The following is a 16,539-nucleotide window of genomic DNA, read 5'->3' on the forward strand; positions in this document are numbered from 1 at the left end:
CTCCCATTAGCTTAGCGCTGCCAACCTCGTGTTCAGTTACCTTCGCGTAACCACGTCCGAGACGCTCCGCAACTGGCTCTTCCTTATTTTTTTTCTTTAAGGATTATCCAATCCTCGTCGCCATTGTAATAACTTTGACTGATGCTAAACTGTTAATATATCCATAACAGTGAAGACACCGAGAACTGCCGACATGTTCAGTCCACACGTTCTTTATTTCTCCCCCTCACTTCCGCCACACACTCCATTTCACCATCTTCCCACTAGGAATGCACCATGGTACTACCAAATATGTAAACTGGGCCTGACTGAACAGTATATTGTTTCATCCCTCTAATACCTAACATATATCACTATATTACAAATACCTTTAACCCTTCATGAAACCAGTTTGTTCATTCCAATCCTCCTAAATAATCCTCCAATCATCCAACTGGAATCCTTAAGGGTTCCGTAACGTCAATCCTGTCAGAACAGGCCTTGGGAGCCCAGGTGTTACTAGAACTAAAGGTGTCTCCTCACCAGCGTGAGCCTCCAAACTGTGAAGGTTGGTCTCCAAACATGAACTTTAAATGTATGCATTTATCTCCTCTTGTAACATTTTAACATGTTTTAAAAGGCTTGTATCATGATAAGTTACACCTCCCAGACCAAAGATAGGTCCAATATAAGATCAAATATTATCATAAACACTGTAGAGACGTCATTATTTATGAAATATAAGTTATTTTCCTGAGCCGTTACTTCAGCCAAGAATTAAGATGCATGGATTTGATGAAGCCATGTTGTCTTATGCAGTCCTATATGTGTCACACACACACATACACACACACACACACACACACACACACACGCACGCGCGTGCACACACAGTGCAGCAGCAGCAGCAGCATGTTAGAATCTTTTGAATGACTAATTTAAAGAGCAAGTCAACCCTACCAGATTCTTACTCAACTCCCACTTCATGTTTGAAAAATGCAACAAATGCTGTTGCCTGGCAGACCGAGAAGGCGGAGCTGCTAACAAACCCACACACACACAGGCTCACGACAGCATTGTGACATCATAATGTACCAGATTACATCATGGCATACCTCTTAGCCAATAGCGGTGGCAGATTTAAATTGAAATACAGTGCAGAGTTTTTACCTGACGACGGCACAACACTGCCAGTTTTAGGCAGAATATTTAAATTTTAACTAAAATGCACTGAAGTGCCAAATTATTGACGACACGATTAGACACTCGTTTATTTAGTTCATCAGCAAAAAATGTTCATTTGGGGGTGACTTGCTCTTTAACTGCATTGAACTGCTTCTGTAATACTTTAATCTCTTATTCTGGAGTAAAATAAAGAAACTAGCTAAATCATCACATATCTGTGGCATCAAGAAGCATCTTCTGAGTTCAAACACAGGGATGGAGCACAATGTTCACACCTGAACAGTATCAGGATGTTTTAACTCACAGAGGCCTGCAGGTCTTCTGTTTTATGAGCAAAGTGCTGAGAATCCGCTTGTTATGAGTGCTTAACGTTATTTTGCCGCTGCCGTGCGGAGCGCAGTGGCAGATCTAGGATTTTTCTGAGGGTGGGGCCATCAAGGGGCCACAATATTTATAGAGGGGCCACGTACAGTCCAACATACTTGCATACTATTCCCAGTTTTGTATGGTAGATACAGTTTACCCCAACACCATGTTGAAAAACATCAATGCAATTGTACATCAATTTTTACTGTACATTGACAAAATACAACCACACACAGCATTTGAGAAATTTTAGCATTCAATTTATTTTGCAAAGCCACAAATATCAGGTTAAAATATGTTTGTGTGTGGAAAAAACACCAGAAGAATATCACAGGACCCTCTGCTCTTGACTGGGAAATGTCTGGTGGGAAGTCAATTAAATAAGTCTGAGTCAGTTGCTTATATCTCTCAACCTTTAGCATTCATGGCATTCAGAATCTGCAAGTGACTGACTGCAAAATTCAATTAAATTTAAAGAGCCTTTACAAAATGAGAAGCACACCACCAGGTCCTACTGGAACAGAACACTGTTCTGATGTCTGCGCAGGACTCTGTGCATCACACTGGAAGATGTCTGAAAACAGCAAATGAGAAATTATCTAACATAAGCCGAATACATACACAAGCATTTATTACTTTCAAAGATCAATGTTTACCATTTGATCCTGCAGGATTAGCATTGATTGGTGACTCTGGTGGCCCAGCAGGATGAAAGGTTGAGTCATTAACTTCACTCTGGTTGTCTGAATTGGAGAGAGTCTTGTCCCAGTTTGCAGCTAAAATACAAATAATTGTCAAACTCCAGCTAAATCCAGCCAAAACTTTGTTTTCTATGAGACCACATTTTTATTTATTTGAAATTGAAGACTTGAAAGATTGGACTATAAAGATGAGATGTGGTAGATGTAGACAAAGAAACCAATACAATTTAAATCCATTATGTTAATGTTATAGTAAACCACATCACCATGAAGCGGAAGAATTCAGTAAACATATGTGCCATTAGTACAAGATAACATCATTTAACAAATTTGAGATAATGGTGATTTTTTTTTATTTTTACCTAGAATAATGGCAGGAAAAGTTGGACTAACAAAGGAATATCCAAAACACAAAATCTCTTTGGAAAACTTAACCTTGACCTTACTTAATCAACCAATTAGAAAATTCAGTGTTTCAAACAAGGACTTTTCCCACACATTTTACAATACATCAAAATGTCACAATTTAGGGAAACCTTGAAGGAATTGTGGGAAAGGAAACTTAACTGCAACATTACTGATGATGAATGGAAAGATGCTTTGAGAAACGTAAAATCATTTACTAAAGGGAAGCAACTTTGCCACTAATGATTTGTCACGATTAACAACTTCTATCAATTTAAACAATAATCCTTTATTTTTGGTGCTTGGAATAACTGACCCAATTATTACTGATAAATATAAAAAGCTCAATGCAAATTTTCTGTGCAAGAAAATGACTCCACATTAACTGGATCAGCTCCAAGATCAAATGGGAAAAGGTTATCCTCAATTATAAGCAGAACACACTGGGCAGCATTAGGTCGTTTATAAGTGGTCAGTCCGTCCTGCTGGATAATGTGGTGCAATCATGATCTTTTTACAAAAGATTATGCGATGGCGGTGAAAAGGGAGCTTGGGGGCGGTCTCTGCGTTGCCACGGACTTCAGTTTATCTTGGACATAACTTGCTTTTTATTGCGATCAAAGCCAGACTCATTAAGCTTTTTTAACAAGCCGCTCCAGAAGGTGTCTGTCCCCGTGCAGTCTCTGGTGATCTGAGCTTCAACTCTTACGGAGAGGCTCCCCGGCCATCATCTCAGCTGATTCTGTTTAGAAAAGCCAAACTTACGGCCCATGTTTACTTTCATTTTCAATATAGTTGCCGGCCGGAGCGCGGCAGTAACTGCCCACGTGATCATGATACCCCCTTCTGTTGCGCCAAGTTGTAATATGCATTCACAAGTCCGGCGTTGCGGTGATATTAGTATCAACCGTGGCAGCACGAATGCCACAAAATTCCCGCAACACCATGTCGCCACGGCGCGTTTATATTACACGTACGCTGATTTCCCAGCATGGTATGTCCTACAAGAGGCTGTCTCTCGTGTTTATCTGACATGACTGTTGCACAATAAAGATTATATTCTTTCTGACCTGATAAAGGGGGAATGGAGGTCCCTTGCCCTGTTCCAGCCTCTGGTCTACTGCCTCCTGCTGCTCTCTCTCTGATTTCTCCATGCTCGTTTTCACCAGCTGACACACTCACTCTCTTGGGAAAAAACTGCAGAATTCCCACCTGTATCTGACCCTTTCTTTTCATGTTCTCTATCAGACAGTGCCAACTATTAACACACGAAATGCAGATTACAAAAGAAGTACATGGATTAGCAAGGGCTAACGTTTTTTCACAAGCCCTTTTTAACATTACCTTTAACTAATGTCGGCATTGCTTTCCATTGGACTTATTGTCAGACTTGACTTACATGGCAACTGTGAGTAAACAGTGATTCGTGACTTACCAACAAACTCCTCATAACGTGGACTCTCATCAGATCCGATGTCGGTTGAAAAGTTCTCCCTTCTTGGAATCTTTCAAATCTTCTGGGGGGGCGAAAGATGGCGCTCTGAGTAGCATGTCCGTCTAGGAGCTCTCACTGTTTCCCTCGAAATTGCAAAGTAAATAGCCTTTTTACTCTCATTCAGTTGGCTAAAATATTGTCGCTTGAGGAGTGAAGTCATATTATGCATTTATGAGCTTAAAGGATCACGCTTACTGTGTGGAAATGTCGGGTGAAAAGTCCGTGAGCGGGAGCAAACGTGTTGCGCCGCCGACTACTCCTAACAAGCCTCAGGTGCAGTCCAAGAAGAAAAATAGGACAGAGGAGGATAAAGAAACAGAAGATGGGGACTCTACACTGATAAAGATTCTAAATGCGGTAACCAACCTGTCTGACAGATTTGATATGCAAGAAAACAAACTGGAAAGTTTAGTCACCAAGATGGAGGAACAGCATAGCATGCTAACGGAGCTAAAGAAAGAAGTCGCGGAGAATAAGAGCAAAACAACGCTGCTGGAAAGTGAACTGGTTAAAGTACGAGAGGAGTTGCTTGCAACAAAAGAAAAGTGTAAGGAACAAGAACGATATAAGAGGAGATGGAACCTACGACTGAAGGGTGTAAGTGAAAAAGACAACGAAGACATAAAAGGCACGGTAACTGCTATTCTGAACAAAATCGCCCCGGGAGTCCCGTGGAGCTTCCAGGATATGGTGGACACGGTGCATCGTATCGGGAAAAAAGATGCTCTCCATACAAGGCAAGTAATTATTCAGTTCGTGAAGAGAGAGTGCAGAGACCTCATCTGGAAGCTTTCCAAGAACTGTGATGTATGCAAGAAAAATGGTCTAAGATTTGCAGAAGATCTGATTCAGGAAGACAGAGAAGCGAGAAGGCTGCTGTGGCCGAAGGTGAAGGAGGCACGGGAGAAGAACAAGAGAGCATACTTCAGAGGACCGTTTGCATTTATTGAAAACACCCAGATCTTCCCCTGAAGAAGGAGATGGGGACGGCTTTCCGAATGAGTGGCGAAGTCATTTAGAGGGACAGTTCTACTAGTCACTAAGCTAGTTTTCTTTGGTGAAACCTTACATTCCTGTTATATCTAATTTAGGGTTTGTTTGTTGTTTATCTATTTATTTGTTTGTTTTTTTCACGTTTTTGCTTTTTGGGTTTAGATCTGTTTTGAATTCCTTATGAGTTCAAGAATATCTTTTATTTCATTAAACGCAAGAGGACTAAAGGACATTACCAAAAGAAAGGCATTATTTCTATTCTGTAAGGAACAAAAAGCACAAGTTATATTTCTTCAAGAGACTCATTCGTGTGAAGACGACAAGGCGTTCTGGAAGACTCAATGGGGAGACAGCATCCTTCTTAGTCATGGATCCAACAAATCTGGAGGGGTGGCGATCTGTTTTAACAACTATCCGGGTAAGCTTGTGGAATATAAAGCAGACTCAAAGGGTCATTGGATAGTTGCTGTTTTGAATTGTGAGGGTGTTTTGTGGATTATTTGTAATGTTTACGGATATAATTTGATTACAGAAAACAAAATATTCTTAAATGAAATTTCAAAAATTATTGGAGAATCTAAAGTTAAATATCCAACAGATAATATATTGGTTGGTGGGGACTTTAACTGTGTTCCTGATGAATGGATGGATAGATATCCCACTAAATTCTCTACACATGTTTATAATCCAACATTGAGAAGTTTTTGTGTAAACAACTCGCTATCAGACGCTTGGAGACATATTAACCCGTGTGTTAGACAATTTTCATGGATACGTACAAATGGTAATAATAAGTCAAGAATTGATTTATGGCTAGTATCTCAAGCTATTTTAGACCAGATCTCTCTTGCTGAAATATCGGCAGCCCCTGTTACGGATCATTGTGTAGTTTCTATAAACTTAATTCCTAAGACAGGAAATATAAGTAGAAACGGATACTGGAAATTTAATGCGTTATTTTTGAATGATGAGGAATACTGTAAAATGATTAAGAAACTATTATTGTCTGTCATAGAAAATCCTCATCTTGATTCTGCAGGGAAGAAATGGGAATTTTTCAAATATGAAGTCAGAAAATATTCTATTAATTATGGTAAAGAAAGGAGGAAAAACAATAAAGAAACAGAAAGACAATTGTTTAGGGATTTGAATAAACTTTGCGGAGATTGTACACTTTCAGATACGAATAGAGAGAAATATTTAAAACTTCAATCAAAACTGGACGAGCTTTATTTAAATAAGGCTAAAGGAGCTTTCATTCGGTCAAGGGCAAAATGGATAGAAGATGGAGAGAGGAATAGCTCATATTTTAGTAAATTAGAGAAAAATAGACAGACAAAAAATGCGATAAATTCACTAAATATTAATGGTAAGTTAATTAAAGATCAAAGAGAAATTTCAGTCAGTATTTATAATTTTTACCATCAGTTATACTCTTCTCACTTTAAAGAATTGGATTCCATAAAATTCTTTAACTACATTGAAAGGTTTATCCCTCAAATTAATTTAGAATTTAAAGAAGAATGTGATATGGATTTGAATATTTCTGAACTTGACAAGGTGATTCAAAAGGTAGCACTGGGTAAGTCTCCTGGCCAGGACGGTCTAACCACAAACTTTTATAAATTCTTTTGGAAAGATATTAGAGAGCTACTATTTGAAGTTTTACAAGAATGTATTCGGAATAATTCACTCTTAACTACGATGAAACAAGGAGTAATAATACTGATACCTAAACCCAACAAAGATAAATCTAATATTGATAACTTAAGACCTATTACATTGCTGAATGTGGACTATAAATTATTCACTCATACACTGGCTAACAGATTAAAAAATGGAATAAATGATTTCATTAGTGAAACTCAATCAGGTTTTCTTCCAAATAGACATATTCATGACAACATCCGTCTGATTCTTGATTTATTAGATTATGAAAATTTGGTAGAAGAGGATGGGGCTATACTGTTCTTAGATTTTTATAAAGCTTTTGATAGCCTCGAACATCATTTTATTATAAAGTCACTTCAGCACTTTGGATTTGGTAAAAAATTCATTGATATTATTACATTCCTATACAAAGATATATCGAGTGCAGTTCTTCTTTCTTCGGGTACGACAACCAGATTTCCAGTTAATAGAGGAGTTAGACAAGGAGATCCTATTAGTCCACTTCTTTTTATTATAGCAACAGAAATGCTGACTTTACTAATTCAAAATGACCAATCAATTAAACCGTTAACAGTGGCAGGACACTCGCTTAAAATAATTCAACTAGCAGATGATACTGCATTATTGTTGAATAGTACCAAGGAAATTCCTAATGCCATGAAAACGCTGTCTTTGTTCTCACAAGCCTCAGGTTTAAGGTTGAACGCTAACAAATGTGAAATATTAACAATTCATGATACTGAGGAGTTTCATATTTGCGATATCCCTATTAAGAATGAAATTAAGTATTTGGGTATGAAGATTAATAAAATCTTTAAGGAGAGAGTGGATAACAATATTCAACCGATAATTAATAAAAATCAAAAGATTCTAAATAGTTGGCTCCAAAGAAATATATCAATTTTTGGTAGAATACTTTTAACAAAAATGGAGAGTATATCTAGATTAATCTATCCTGCTTTTTCAGTAGCTATCCCTGACCAATATGTTAAGAGAATAAATAAAACACAATATGATTTTATTTGGAATAATAAACAACATTTGATTAGGAAAAACGATCTAGTAAAACCTATAGAAGAAGGAGGTCTGAAAGTCATTGACTTTGAAGTAATGAATGGAGTTATTAAATTACAATGGCTAAAAAAAATTTTAATTAAGAAAGATTCTATCTGGTTTTGTATTCTTTCATTTCTGTTTGAGAAGATTGGAGGTATAGATTTTCTGTTAAAATGTGATTTTGATCCTCTTAAATTACCCATCAAACTTTCTAACTATATTAAACAAGTGTTGATGTACTGGAAAATGATCTACTTGCACAACTTTAGCCCACATTCCTCCTCTATATGGAATAACAGATTTGTTCTGTATAAACGGAAATCAATGTATTATAAAAGTTGGATGGATAAAGGAGTTTGGGCCATAATGCAGCTGATGGACAGTAAGGGTAAGTTTCTGGAGCATACTGAGTTCAAAATTAAGTATAATATAGACTGTTCTGTAGTGGAATACTCTAGAGTTATAAAGGCTATTTCTCCAGCTGTTGGCCAGATGGTCAGTCAAAGTATTCAACATGGAACAAATACACCTAAGCTTCCCAAATTATCTATAGGTGATTTGAGTTTTACAGACCGTAGATGTAATAACTCTTACCTAAGAGCAGTCTTGTCAAACAAGTTATTCCCTATTCCTGTCAGAAGGAAAGTTCTTTCTCCGATTTTCTCAATTATAGATACTAAAGTCATAAGAACAGAGTTTCTTTCTTACCCTCTTCTCCCCAAAATGAAGGAAGTTCACTTTAAAACAATTAATAATATATATCCATGTAAAGAATTTTTAAATATCAGATTTAATATACAAGATAATTTATGTGTCCTATGTAATAGTGAAATTGAAACTCAGAAACACCTTTTCTATGATTGCAGATCGGTAAATACATTTTGGTCAGATTTATACAATTGGCTTTTATTCAAAAAGAGTTACAATATCCCCTTATTCACATATAATACTATTCAATTTGGGTGTATAGAAAAAAATAATCAGATTCAATTCGTTGTTAACAATTTGATAATTTTTGGGAAATTTTTTATTCACAAATGTCGTTTCATGAAAGTGAAGCCAAACTTTCCTTTTTTCCAAAACGATTTTATGCTATTTTGCAAATCTCTTAAAAAAGTAAAGTCTGTACAGGCTGCTACACTTGTCAGATTTAGTGAAGATCCTGTGAACTAAGGTCCTCTGCCTTTAAATATGTATTTTTATTATTGTGTTATTATTAGTAGTATTAATATTAATATTGTATTTATTTTATTTTTATTTCTTTATAGTGTCTTGTTAATCTTATAACTCTGGTTGTTTCTGCTGATTAGAATATTTCTAATGGTCTAGTTATAAGGTTTTGGGTTATCTACTGAATTGTTCTTTTTTTTTGTTGAGTTTTTGGTTGTTGTTACAATGTAATGTGATTGATGTTCAATAAAAAAAAAAATCTTTCAAATATTCTTCTGTTGGATTTCACACACTATTTTGCTCCTTAGCGCCACACGGCCACTAGTGTTTGGACTCGGAATTGCATCCACCTATAATCTCATCACCGCACAAAGGACAGATGAGTGACAGGACAGGGGCACTACAGGGGCCAATCATATTTCAGCAGGGGCCAGTGCCCCTGTGGCCCCGCCCCTAGAACCGCCAATGGCGGAGCGGTAGGGAAACACATTTCAAACACAGAACCGAGTCTGGTTACCGAACCGAGCAGAATTCTGATGATGTCACACCGGTGCGCGAAGGTGCGGGCTCCAACCCACAGGAGAGGAGGGAGAGAGGAGATAAACAGCGAGTGGATCACAGGGACTGAACTGATGTTTTTGAGCAAAACTGTGGTAAAAATGGCTGTTTGTCCTCATTATCTAAAGTGCCCCCCCCCCCCCCCCCCCATTTAGATGTGGCGCTCATGCAGGTGTCTCTATTCTGTTTCAATGCTGCTACACGTAATATTTTTTATTAAGCCTACAATTTATTTTTAGTCAGTAACAGATATGATTTAAAATGTAGCGAATTACAATTCCTTTTTAAAAACTTACTTAAGTAAAAGTACAGATTTTAAAAACGACTTAAAAAGTATAAATATACAAAACAGCTACTCAATTACAGTAACGTGAGTAAATGTAATTCGTTACTTTCCACCTCTGATTACATTCCATCATTTCATTCATACCTTGTCTTGTATAATCAGTAGTTTAGGGAAAAAGAAATAAACTTGACTCTGTCTGAAATTATATGAAGTGTGTACTGTATATGGTCCCTGATAAGTAAAAGAAACTATAATCTTCTGATAAAAAATTTAAAGATTAATGAGACTGATATTTCCTATTTCATGGAATTAGCAAATCTTGTTGATCATTTGTAACAGATGTAGCCAATCCTTCACGCTACAAATGTATTTCATTAAGATGTTCAGTGGTTCTGGAAATGAATATAACATTAAATTTCGTCTACTTAAAATGGAATAATAACATATTTATTGTACAGGTTAGCATTAATCAGTTTGAAATTATGTTTGAAGATTGACACGTTTGTGAATTAAATGCTACAGTGGCTTGCCATACGCGGGCTGCAGCGTATGGAGCAGACTCGAATCAGTTGGCTGCGGTTCTGCTGCAAAGCCCTGCAGACAGCTAATGAGCACGATGATGATGGGGACTTTTCTTTTGCTTGTCGAGTTTAGATTTTCTTAGATTTTCATCGTGTTTTTCGGAACCCCACTTGATCGTGAGCCTGCTACCCGCTAGCATTAGCTAATCTGCCCATTGTTACACTTCCCATCCCAAAACGTTGGACCGTTACTGACTTTGTCTTTGCTGGTATCTCTCAGCACCGATCAGATGATGATGATAATATGCTGCTTAAAAACATAAATCTTCAAAAATAATAAAATCTGTTTCTTATACCACTACTTAATGATTGTGAATAGCAATTTCTTGAAAATGCATGTCAACATTTACAACAGCACAACTAAAATAACCCAGTGTTTTGAAATGCATATTTACTTTAACACATTTCTGCTAAAATGTGTAATGTTCTGTTCTCAAACTTATGAATAATTCTTCTTAGACCGCTTCATGAACCACCATTTTTACTTTATTTACCGCTCGTCGGACCCACATAACCACTCACACTTCCGGTAGCAACTACGGCAAACACGCAGGACAATTTGTATGGCATGCAAACATTATGAACAATACAACATCTCCCCCTTTTTTTTTTTTTAAAGAGCAAGTAACGTCTAAATTAACTTTTTTTTGCTGATGAACTGTATAAATGAGTGTCTAATAGTGTTTTAAATGTGTGTATTCATTATTTTAGCATTTTGGTGCATTTTCTTTAAAAATTAAAAATTCTGCCTAAATACCACAGTATAGCTCCACCTTCAGCTTAAAACATAGAATTTGACTCATTTTGAATAAATTTTAGCCAATGGCTAAAGAGTAAGATACTACGTAAACCAGTAGAGTACTACGTAGCAGCTCTGTGTCAACGTTATAAAAGCATCGGGAGTCTCGGCCACGCCTTGTGGCGAGTTGGGAGTTGGATTTGCATCCGAGTGTAGGAGGCTAGCAGTAGTTCAGCATTAGCATATAGCATTAGCATATCCTAGTCTTTAGCATAGTTTTTAGTGTTATACATACTTATTTAGTGTTAGCTTGGCTGTTGGATATTGTAGTTTAGTTACTGTTTGGCTGTTAGTGTAATTAGGAAAGTAGTTCGGGTTTAGTGCTCCATATCGTGTTGGTATTGTGAGATGGTGTAGTGTAGTATGGTTGCGGAGCTCTGTCGGGTTGCACTCCTTTCCGCTGGACTTAGAAATTAGGCGCCAGTGGTTGCGTGTCTGGAAAACATTCAGCTCCCGCCTGGTGCTGTAGTTTGCAACCAGCATTTTACCCGCGATTCTGCACGTTTCCGTTCCAAGAGGGAGGCTGTGCCCACCGTGGCTCTTCCGCGATTTAGATACAGCCCACCGACTCTGCTCCCCCACCATGACGGGCTCCAGTCTGAGGTGAGTAAGCTAAATAAAAGTTTTAACATCTTCTAAAGACAATTCCCTTCCTAAATGCAAAGTTTGAGAGACGTGGTTCACTCCATTTAGCTAATATCAGCCTGCACTGCCTTCGGGCTGATTTGTCAAGTTCACAAAATGTGGAACGGGATGTAAGGTTAGAATCAGTGGCGAATCGGAACATATCTCGAAGGCCTGGCCGACAAAACGGTCCACCTGACTATTTCTGTCAGGCTCAGAGAAAATTCGGGTTGTTTTTGTGTCAGTCGGTAATTCTGCAACAGTGACTCTAACTGACGCAGCACTAGTTGACAGACAGCATTACAGCGTGAAATCCAGCACAGCGTGACCCGGTTCCGTGAGGAATTCTGTTCAGGAGGTCGCATTTCAGGATCTCCACATCATATGTGACTGACTTTTACGTTATAATAACATCACACACTAGGAATGTTATAAAGCGCCTATATGGGACAGTTTCTTTTGTATTTTATCTGACTTTATAAACATCAATGTGCTTCTATTTTTTTTTCAGGCTAAATCTACCCAAGACACTGGCTGTCAGACTGATTTAGTAATCTGCAAGAATGCACTTGTCCAGGCTGACGTGAAGCCTTGCCCGTAGCAAAGGTGAATTATTTTTAATAATCTTCTATGTAAACATTTCATTACCTTCTAGTTTTCATTTGTTTTACAGATTGTTACAAGTGATTTTATGCTCTTTTAAACATTTATAAATGTGCTGCTTCTTTGTTTTTTATAGAGCTCACAGCCTCAGTGTCTTGTGACACAGGGACCATGACAGAAATTCATCTTCCAGAAGGTCCCAGAGCATCCACACCTCCTGAAAAGACCAAGATGTGAGGTGTCTGCTGTTGATTCCAGCTTCCACCTCAGTGACAGTACAAGCTCAGTGAACTGTTCAAGGTAAAAAAATTAAAACATTTCTGAATTTTTAAGATATTAACAATTAAATAAGTATGTGATTACATCATGAAGGAGGCTACTGATTCTGGCCCTGTGACACTTGGTGGTGACGTGTGAGCTGATTCACCTGGAAAACAACTTTTAAATTAAATATTTTGTTTTTGCTATCAAAAGTAAATTAACTAATAACCTGCATTACTGCAGGAGACTCAGCAAAATATGGACTCTACACCATGAGGCAGGCACACGTTAATAACTCTATAAGAGCACATAAGGTGAGCAACACCACATATTATTTTTATTACTGTACACTGTCCTGGATTTGTTTTCTTTCTGCATCTCATCATTAGCCTGGCTGATCACCTGATAACTCCTGTCATCTGGTTATGACAGCATGAGGATGTCCTCACACACCTGTAACCTATCAGCTCATCTGGCAGAATAGAGAGAAGAGACAACACCACATCTCCTGTTCCTGGAAAGCCTTCAGCCATCCTTCGATGACTGAGAACCTCCATCAGCTCTGTCTCCTGTCTGCCTACAATTATTATAATAAATATTGTGTTTGACAAGTTTTTTGTGCTGCCAAATATCTCATTTTGATTCCAGTTTTGATATTTTAATGGATATTTATAAATTACATTAATTGAATTATCACATTGTCGCATGTTTATCTAGCTCTATTGTGATGAACTAAACTAGCACCTCACTGTTAAAAGCTCGTTTTAATTTCAAGCATGTTTAAGTATTTATGGACATGAACAAAAACAGGAAATATATAAATTGAGATTTATTTAATTAATATAACAAATAAGGTGGAAAGAGTCATTGAAAGGCACATTCTTCTGGAAGCTCCTGATCCTGAAGACACCAGCAGGAGACCAGCTGCAGACACCAGAGGATCACCTGCAACCAAGAGCAGCTAGTATCAGTAAAATAATGAAATCAGGGCAGTTTTAGTGGGCTGAACACATTACAGAATAATTTTCTCATGGGATATTTTCATAACTTTATGCAGCAGACTGTAGCTTGAGCCCAGATCTCCTGGAGACCTGCTATCCAGCACGTTTCAGTGGATTTTCCTACTTTAACAGGTTAGATAAGCTGTTAAGCAGCTCAGCTGTTTGTTGCTGATTAAAACCAGGTGTGTTGATGCAGATAAATCTCTAAAACATGCTGAATACTAGCTCTCTAGGGCCGTGGAGCCAAACACTGCAGCTAATCCAATGATATGGCTAACGGCTACTTACATTCAGAGATGGTTCTGTTGGGTCGGTTCCGGTAACGTCAGGCAACTCACAAGCTCAAAACAATAAGGCTCATGTCCGCTTGTCTCCTCCAATTAGACTTGGTCCCTTTCTTCTCGAGTGTCTGGGTAAGGAGGGGGAGAAACGTCCTCCACTTCTAATGACTGCTCAGAGTGAATGGAGCTAGCTTCCTCTAGTTAGCCGTCGTCTTCGTCACTGCCGCGGCTCCGCCCTCTCGGTCCTCCAGGCAACGCCTACCAATGTTGCATTTTTTAAAATTGATACGTGGGTGGGGTAAGACTCTGAGGCACACTTGACATGCACTTTAAGTCCGCCAGTGACATAGCTAGTATGCATTTAGAATGGAACATCTTGAACATGAAAGCACGAAACAGCCTGCTCAACAAGGTAATATGTCAAGTTACTGCCACATAAAACTAACAATAACAATGCAACACAGGATATGAACACATTGGTACATCCGCTTGACATGTTTTTTTATTTAGGCCCGAGCAGCGAAGCGCTGCGAAGGCCTATTGTATCTGCTCCGTTTATTAGGCCCGAGCAGTGAAGCTGCGAAGGCCTATTGTATCTGCTCCGTTTATTATTAGGCCCGAGCAGTGAAGCTGCGAAGGCCTATTGTATCTGCTCCGTTTATTAGGCCCGAGCAGCGAAGCGCTGCGAAGGCCTATTGTATCTGCTCCGTTTCTTTTTAGGCCCGAGCAGTGAAGCTGCGAAGGCCTATTGTATCTGCTCCGTTTATTTTTTTTTTTTTCTTTCTTTCTTTCTTTCTTTCTTTTTTTTTCTTCCGCGTCTTTGGATGGCCTTTAGGGGGTCTTAGCATATCCAAAAACTCACCAAATTCTGGCCCAATATAGAAAGTGCGTGAAATTTACGTATTTCACTGGCAACGTGAAAGTCGGTTAAAACATGTTTCAACAGCGCCCCCTGGAAAATTAAAAATACCCCTCCGCTTTGACCTTTTTTCATTGTAGAGCGATGAAATTTGGTACACTTGTAGATCTCAACAATACGCACAGAAAAGCCTCTTGCACCCATGGTCAATATCAAACAGGAAGTCGGCCATTTTGGACTAAATTGGCCATTTTGACCCCGTTTTGACCATTTCTAGGGTCTATATTTGGTTGAACAGTTTGGTCATTTTTCGCACGATCGTCTCAAAAATAGTGTGCGATCGAACAGAAGCGATGGACGAATCAAATGAGACAATAAAATTGACTTTTCGTAAATACTGAAGGGGCGGGACCAGGCCTCAAAGTTCGAGCACTCGCCAAAAAAATTCAAATTGCTATAATTTCATAAATGAAAGAATTACAGTTAAAGAAATGTTCTATGTACAATCGTCATCACCCTCCGAAGACAAATGAATGGTCTATTGATGATGTCACATAAGCCCCGCCCCCTCAGGACTTAAAAGGTCAAGTTTTACTGGGAAATTTTCCAAAATTCGCCCTTTCAAATAATCACCCCAAATTTGTAGCAGGTTACTGAAGACAAGATGGGGTTGCTTGGCGTCACTTTATGGGAGTTTTCTGCAGAAGGCGGGGCTGTGGCGGCGCGGCGAAGTCAGGCGTACCACTTAGGCCTTACATTTGCCTCCCATTTCGTCATTTCTAAAGATATCGCCACAAAACTTCTTGGGAGTGATCCTAGTCCTGCCCCCCAAAAAATGTGATGTGAAAATCCGGTGGGCGTGGCCTATTTTCTGAAATAGCGCCCTCTAGGACCATTAAAACTGTCAGCCCCAAGCCATGCTTTGACTGAGGATTACGAAATTTGGTACACTAATGTGGTGTCTCAGGACCTACAAAAAAGTCTCTTGGAGCCAAGCACCAAGTCGCACAGGAAGTCGGCCATTTTGGTCCAAGTACTCGATTTAGTGGTTTTCGCACACGTTGGTTGTAGAGTGTTGCACCGTCGCCCTTTTCACCAATCACCTTCAAACTTCTGCTATAGACTCTTAAGACAAAGGGGAAAAAATTCAACCTACGGATTTTAAATAAGTATAAAGGTGTGGGCGTGGCTAAGCCTCAAACTTTGACCTGTCGCCACGCCACTCTTTTTTTCACAGCTCCCTATTGGACTCCTTTTAACCAATCACCAGCAATCACTGGCAAATAGCAGCAGACAAGTTGAGGTCACTTGGTTTATAGTACTGGCAGGTTTCGAATAAAGGCGGGGCTTTGGGAGCATGGCGAAATTCACCATGACGCCATGGAAATACGTTTGTGTCTCATTTCTTCAATCATTGTGACATCACCACACAATTTCTGATGAGTGATCTTACTCTGACCCCTAATAGAATTGGACAGCTGAAGTTTGTGGGCGTGGCCTATTTTCTGAAATGGCGCCCCCTAGGACCATTAAAACTGTCAGCCCCAAGCCATGGTTTGACTGAGGATCACGAAATTTGGCACACTAATGTGGTGTCTCAGGACCTACAAAAAAGTCTCTTGGAGCCAAGCGCAATGTCGCACAGGAGGTCGGCCATTTTGGTCC

At 38.8% G+C, this 16,539-nt stretch overlaps 2 long non-coding RNA genes across 3 annotated transcripts; one reads left to right on the top strand and one right to left on the bottom strand.

Annotated features, from left to right (window-relative positions):
- Nucleotides 1-1,579: 1,579 nt before the first annotated feature.
- On the bottom strand, nucleotides 1,580-4,154 carry LOC139063576 (uncharacterized). Its single transcript, XR_011516948.1, has 3 exons — nucleotides 4,072-4,154; nucleotides 2,187-2,306; nucleotides 1,580-2,104 (listed from the first exon to the last, which is right to left on the bottom strand). It is a non-coding gene; the product is annotated as an uncharacterized lncRNA (long non-coding RNA).
- Nucleotides 4,155-12,084: 7,930 nt separating this feature from the next.
- On the top strand, nucleotides 12,085-13,215 carry LOC139063577 (uncharacterized). Of its 2 annotated transcripts, XR_011516950.1 has the most exons (4): nucleotides 12,085-12,475; nucleotides 12,609-12,772; nucleotides 12,977-13,047; nucleotides 13,123-13,215. It is a non-coding gene; the product is annotated as an uncharacterized lncRNA (long non-coding RNA). The 2 variants fall into 2 exon arrangements; XR_011516949.1 differs by having other exon boundaries at nucleotides 12,609-13,047.
- The last annotated feature ends 3,324 nt before the right edge of the window (nucleotides 13,216-16,539 follow it).

Source organism: Nothobranchius furzeri, chromosome 2 (genome assembly GCF_043380555.1).
Source record: "Nothobranchius furzeri strain GRZ-AD chromosome 2, NfurGRZ-RIMD1, whole genome shotgun sequence".
Taxonomy (NCBI): Eukaryota; Metazoa; Chordata; class Actinopteri; order Cyprinodontiformes; family Nothobranchiidae; genus Nothobranchius; species Nothobranchius furzeri.